This window comes from Antrostomus carolinensis, unplaced genomic scaffold (genome assembly GCF_000700745.2).
Source record: "Antrostomus carolinensis isolate BGI_N321 unplaced genomic scaffold, ASM70074v2 scaffold9356, whole genome shotgun sequence".
NCBI lineage: Eukaryota > Metazoa > Chordata > Aves > Caprimulgiformes > Caprimulgidae > Antrostomus > Antrostomus carolinensis.
In genome coordinates, this window is record NW_010321564.1 from 66,433 (window position 1) to 72,369 (window position 5,937).

A 5,937-nucleotide genomic window follows, 5' to 3' on the forward strand; every position below is an offset into this window, starting at 1 on the left:
CAGTGAGTGCAAAGACCAGAAAAAAACATACCTGAATGTGATGTATACACTGATTTACCCTTAACTCACTGTTGCTTCTGATGCATGTCTAGTCCAGAATTCACAGCACAATTCACAATTTTTAAATTTCTTCTAAATTAAGCAATCGTGGTCTAAAATATGCAGCTGAATGTTAACAAAAGAGCTATTCAGAAAATAAAAGTCTCCAAAAGCAATTTGCATTGTTCTCTGGCTTCTACATTTTTTTCCCAGCCCTCAGTCTTGTACTCTTGATTTTCTTATATGCAGTATCAGCCACTGCTTTACTAGCTTGAGTAACTCACCCTCTTTGCATCATTCTGTTCCCCTTTAGACCATGCCAGTCCTTCTCTGCAGCTAAGCCACACAGAATTTTTCTTGCACGTGAATGACCGTGGCTCTACCCAGCATTCTCAATGCTAACAGGTTGCCAAATGGAGACCTGATCATGGGTATGATAGAGCTCACTAGCCAGGGTAGATGTTCTACAGTGTGTAGATACACAGAGAGAAGCTCTTCTTCAAAGAGCTGACAATAGACAACAGAGCTGAGATGGACAAAAGGTGTGATGTGAGACAGAAGTTCTTGCTTCTCTAGGGTAAGAAGCTGAGGGCTGATATTAAACAATACTTGAGGGTCTCAAGTAGATTTGTAGTAAGAGTTTTAAAAATGCTGTAGCTGACTAGGCACTTAAATCTTGCTGACTGCATTAGAAGCTGGCTTTCTTATCTGTCAGTTGCAAATCCACAGCTTCAGGCTAGCAGCTACCCAGGAAGTCTCTGAGGTAGCAGAATGAGGCAGTGGATTCTTCAGAGTTTCTACAGTTTTCACCAGTTGCCTCATCCCACTAGTTTGTGAATGACAGACCATTTACAGAACACATTATAAACCAGAGATAATTGTTAACACCAAGTGAATTAACTCCTTAAAACATGAGCTCCTCCCTGTGGGGAAACCTTCTCCTGAAAGCCATCATGCTATGATAGTGCAAATAGGTGGCAAAGAGCCAGGTTCTAGGCTAGGTAGTTTATTTCCAAGGCACGAACACAAGCTATTTCTCTAGAGAGAGATATTAATACTCCCTCTTATGATGGGGCCAGCAGCTATCAACTCCAACAATGCTAGCTTTAAAAACCTTTACAAACCATCACTAGCTCTCCAGGATCAAGGATACGGTTCCTGAATTTTCAGGAAAAAATGCTGTGTGATCTGGCATTTACAAACTCCTATTCAGTTGGACATATATTTGAAGGAGCTTAAGTAGTTTGAATGGGAGGACGGGAGGGAAACTCCATCTTATTAATACGGTGCAAACAATGTTAAAAGAAGTGAGCATGCCAATTGTTACTGCAACATTTAAAAAAGTCTTTGCAGGTTTTATCCAAGCTGCATCCCTATCCAGCTAGTGAAAATGCTGTAACCTCCCATCCAAACATGCCCCTCTAACCCTTACTAAATCCAACATTTTTCTCATTCCTCTGCTGTAATGTTAGCTTGCTTACTGAAATGTGGGTACCCAACCTGAGGTCCAGCTGCCACTGTTTGTGAGCCAATCCATAGGACTGTGCATATTTTTGAAACATCGAGGCTGCTGTTTCCCTGGAGAAAGTAAAAGTGTTTCTCTGAAAATGCACATCCAACTGGCTGACCAGTTTTTTGCATATGTACAGTCAAGGTCTATTGTTCTTTATTTTGCAGTGTTCTGAGAGATTCAGCACTGATTAGTGTCTCAAGAGAAAACTTACCATCTCTTAATCGACTCGCTTAGAATTCCCTGGAACCCTTAAATTTTTCATACTCATCAGATCTTAAAAGAAAACAAGAGTAAAAGATGTGTTACTGTCTGACCTGAAGGGGTTTATTAAGGATTTCAGTACATGTTTATGAAGCAAGATAAACTTTGAAAACAGTAACCTTGTATGTTACTACAGATAGCTACGGATAAACACATAAGGAAAAATAAATGTGATGAACTGCGGTATGAAATACTGAGTTTTAATGTCTTAAAGCTGAGTTAAGTTTTAATGTCTTAAAAAGACATTTATGTTGTGGTATGTTTCCTGGACTGAATATCTATGTTATATAAAGGCCACTGAAGTGTTCCCTTCCCCCTTCCATTTATAGTCTTTTTAGTTTAGATCAATTGTCATCCATCTGAACATGAAAAGCCACTTCTGATATTTTTCCCTCAATATTTTCTCTATCTGCAGCAATCAATATAACAAATAAAGAAAAAAAAGTAAAAAGAATAAATCAATTAAACTTTATCAAGCACGAAATGACTTTTTAACAAAACAGGAGATTTTGCTGAAGTAATGTTTCAGTAAGGAAGGAAATACCATTGACTTTATTACAGCTGCCTAATGTTTTCCACGAACTGCAGAAAATAATTCATTGTATCTTAGTGACCTACAATAACAGCTGACTGCTTGCACTTGATGGAAATGTGATTTGTGCCTGCTAAAAATTAACTATTGAACTCCTCCATATTCTTGTCTCCAGTAACAGATTAGTTTCCTTTGCAGTCTGTTTTGAACTGCATCCTGACATGTGAACTCCAGTAAACGCAAACACCAATTGCAATGCAATGTTCTTCCATGAAAGAAGAAAAATGCAGGCAGACTGCGTGTTTCTGTGAGCTGTAAAACCCATGCTGGGCTCTAAAAGACTGCACTTAGTTGAGGTCCCTTCTTTTTAACAGTCATTTTGTCTCAAAGGTTCAACAGCACAATAAATAGAAAGGAACTCAGCGCCGCTATGTCCACTCCCACCAAGTGGCACTGCCATGACCCCACTGGCTCCATCAACTCCAGCTTCCAGAAGAGCCTGAGGAAGATTTCCATCGAGGGGAACATCGCTGCAGGGAAGTCAATGTTTGTCAGGCTTCTGGAGAAACACAGCGATGAGTGGGAGATGATCCCTGAACCCATTGCCAAGTGGTGCAACATCCAGACAGTGGAAGAGAAATGTGAGGAACTTTCAACATCCCAGAAGAGAGGAGGAAATCTACTTCAAATGCTGTACAATAAACCTGTAAGATGGACTTATACACTTCAGAATTATGCTTGCTTGAGCTGAGTAAGAGCACAATTAAAACCTGTCTCAGCCAAGCTACATGAAGCAGAACATCCAGTGCAGTTCTTTGAGAGATCCGTGTACAGTGACAGATATGTGTTTGCTTCTAACCTGTTTGAGTCTGGAAACATTAATGAAACACAATGGGCTATTTATCAGGACTGGCACACCTGGCTTGTGAATCAGTTTGAATCTGATATAGAAATGGATGGCATAATCTACCTAAGAACCATTCTATGACAGGTGCACACGTGCAGACACATGCACTCTCAGCAGAAAGTTCCAGGGAGAGAATGTTAGAGAAGTTGCAAAATCAGTAAAGGTTCAGGGCTGGACTGGATGATGTGACAACGTAAAGGGAAAAGTATGTTAAGAAGTGCAGAGAAAAATGAGTGGGAATGAAGCAAGTAGAATAGCAACAAAATCTTTGTCTATTGAGACTTGTATTGAGATTTACTCCCACGGTTGTTGCTGCCTCTGAGAAACAGGAGATGGATACAAGCTGTCCTGCTGCAACTGACTCGGCTGGAAGTCCGACAGGTTTCCTGTTCACCATGTAATACCATCTCTTCATTACACAACTTACTTATGGAATATATTTTGTCCTTACTCACTAATAGCACCGAGACATTGTACACACATCTATGAAAATAATATTGCATATATACACAGTATCTACCCATGTAGTATAAAACTGTACATATAGGTACATCACATATACAATAGTTATGAATATATACATCCACGTTACATGTATATACAACCACTAATGGATAGCTGTGCTGTTTACTAAGGAAAGAGAATCTGGCCAGGGATCATGAGCAAATTTTACTTCAATAGAAGGTGACCTGGGATCCTTCATGTCCATTCAGAATAAACAGGAATGACCATTTCACCTTCAGATTTCTCCAGCAGTGTATACCCCCATAAATTGTATGAAAAATAGATATGAAAAAGAGATACACCTACTTTGATTTTTACTTTATATGGCATGTAAAGAGGACTCTTTGTTCACACTTGAAAAGCAGCTGTATATCTTTGAAGTGTACTGCTTGTTTCTTCTAGTCGTACTAGCTCAAATTAGGATAACTAGCATGAACCCAGGATTACTTCCACGGAAGTAATGCAACTACACATAGCTAAAACTAGTGCAAGATGACCCTGGAGTCTCCATTCTACCATTCCACACTGGTGGGGTTGTGTTTTATTCTTTCAAATGTGTGAATGGAAGGGCCCCTTCACATTACTGAAATGAAAAAAGACTGTAAGCAAGGAAGTGTTAAGATATTACTGGAACTGGAGATCAGCCCTTTTAAACATGAGTATCAGTTCCTCAGAGATTTATATTTAAAATATTAAGTAGGCCTGCTTATCAGATGAGCTCTCTTAATATCAGAAGTCAAGAGAACATGCCTGCTATTTAATTCTACCCTTTCTCTATATAAGATCTCTATAACTTCTCCACTTCATTTCCCATCTGCTGCTTAAAGTGCTGGACCCATATGCCAACTGCCTCTATGCACATCAAGATGCAACTGGGTTCAAAGAATAGCTGAAATATCACAGTGATAAGGAACCCGTGGTTGTTAAACTACAACAAGCTTATATAACGAAAAGTTCAGCTTTTCTGTCATTAGGAGGTCATTCAACAAAGTTCCCTGAGATTGTTCAGTGTTTTGTTGGGCTTTTTATTTATTTTATCCTTCTTGTCAAAGGGAAATTATTGGGTAATCAACTGTCACAGGCTACAAGCAGACTTAACGCCCCCACGAGTTCCTTTATATTGAGTTCACTTTTACCTGGTGAAAAGAAGCTCATATTCATATAGACCTACATTTTTTCTTTTCAGCATTTAAATGAATGAAAACATGTAACATAAACCTTGATAAACAGGCACAGAATGATGGCCATATACTGAAATATAGTGAAAATCAAATTCTACAGAAGGGGAACGCGGATCACCGAGAGCTGTGTCATAACAAGCCTTTCAGGTTTGCTTCTGTGATTCTTACAAACTGGAGATGGATACGTCTGAAAGATTTTGTCTTGCTTAACCTCATAGAAAACATCTGTATGATGCAAACAAATGTTTGAACCATTTTATAAAAAATACTGCAAAGCTTTCTATCTCAGTGGGTATTCCAACAGCATGCTTCAGACAATCATTATGTACAAAACATCACTCACTGATACTCATTGTTTATTATTAATTTCACTGGATTTATTCTTTGGGATTTGAGAAGCAAAATACAGATGCCTAAATGGCTTTCTCTACACTATAATTTTCTACACTTCACCTCCGCTTCTAACATCCCTTCTCCCTAAACTAAATTGTGTTAAAATTTTATGTCTGCCTTTGTGCTGAAATCTTTCTCTGTCCTAGTAAGAATACATGTGAAAGTAAAAATAAAGTTATATTTGCCATACTGTTTTTGAGCTTGTGTGATCTTAACAATCAGATTAGAGATGTAAAACTCTTTCTATGTGGCATTAAAATGTTTACAGTATCAAATTCAATGTTTTTCTTAGAGTGACTTAGTTTCTTGCTTACTTTTCAATGAGTGTTGAAAATGGAGTGGATTTTTTTAGGTTACAATAATACATAGGTTTTGCCAGCTGATTTATACAGCACATCAACATGCAGTAGCAGTTTGAAAGGACACCTTCCAGATAAGCGTGTAGTGATATCTTGTACACTTTTTCATTCCTGTGTGTGTATACATTGTCCAAAAGTGTATGTACTGGATGTGTTGTCTTCTACTGTCAACATAATTGTTCTTCAATACAGTTCAGAAGATTAGATGGTTAACTCATTGTGCACTTTCTCAGGTTACAGCAATTCTT

The 5,937-nt window shown here is 38.4% G+C and overlaps 1 pseudogene; it reads left to right on the forward strand.

Moving 5' to 3' along the window:
• Nucleotides 1-2,775: 2,775 nt before the first annotated feature.
• LOC104526519 (deoxycytidine kinase pseudogene) lies at nt 2,776-3,333 on the forward strand (annotated as a pseudogene).
• The last annotated feature ends 2,604 nt before the right edge of the window (nt 3,334-5,937 follow it).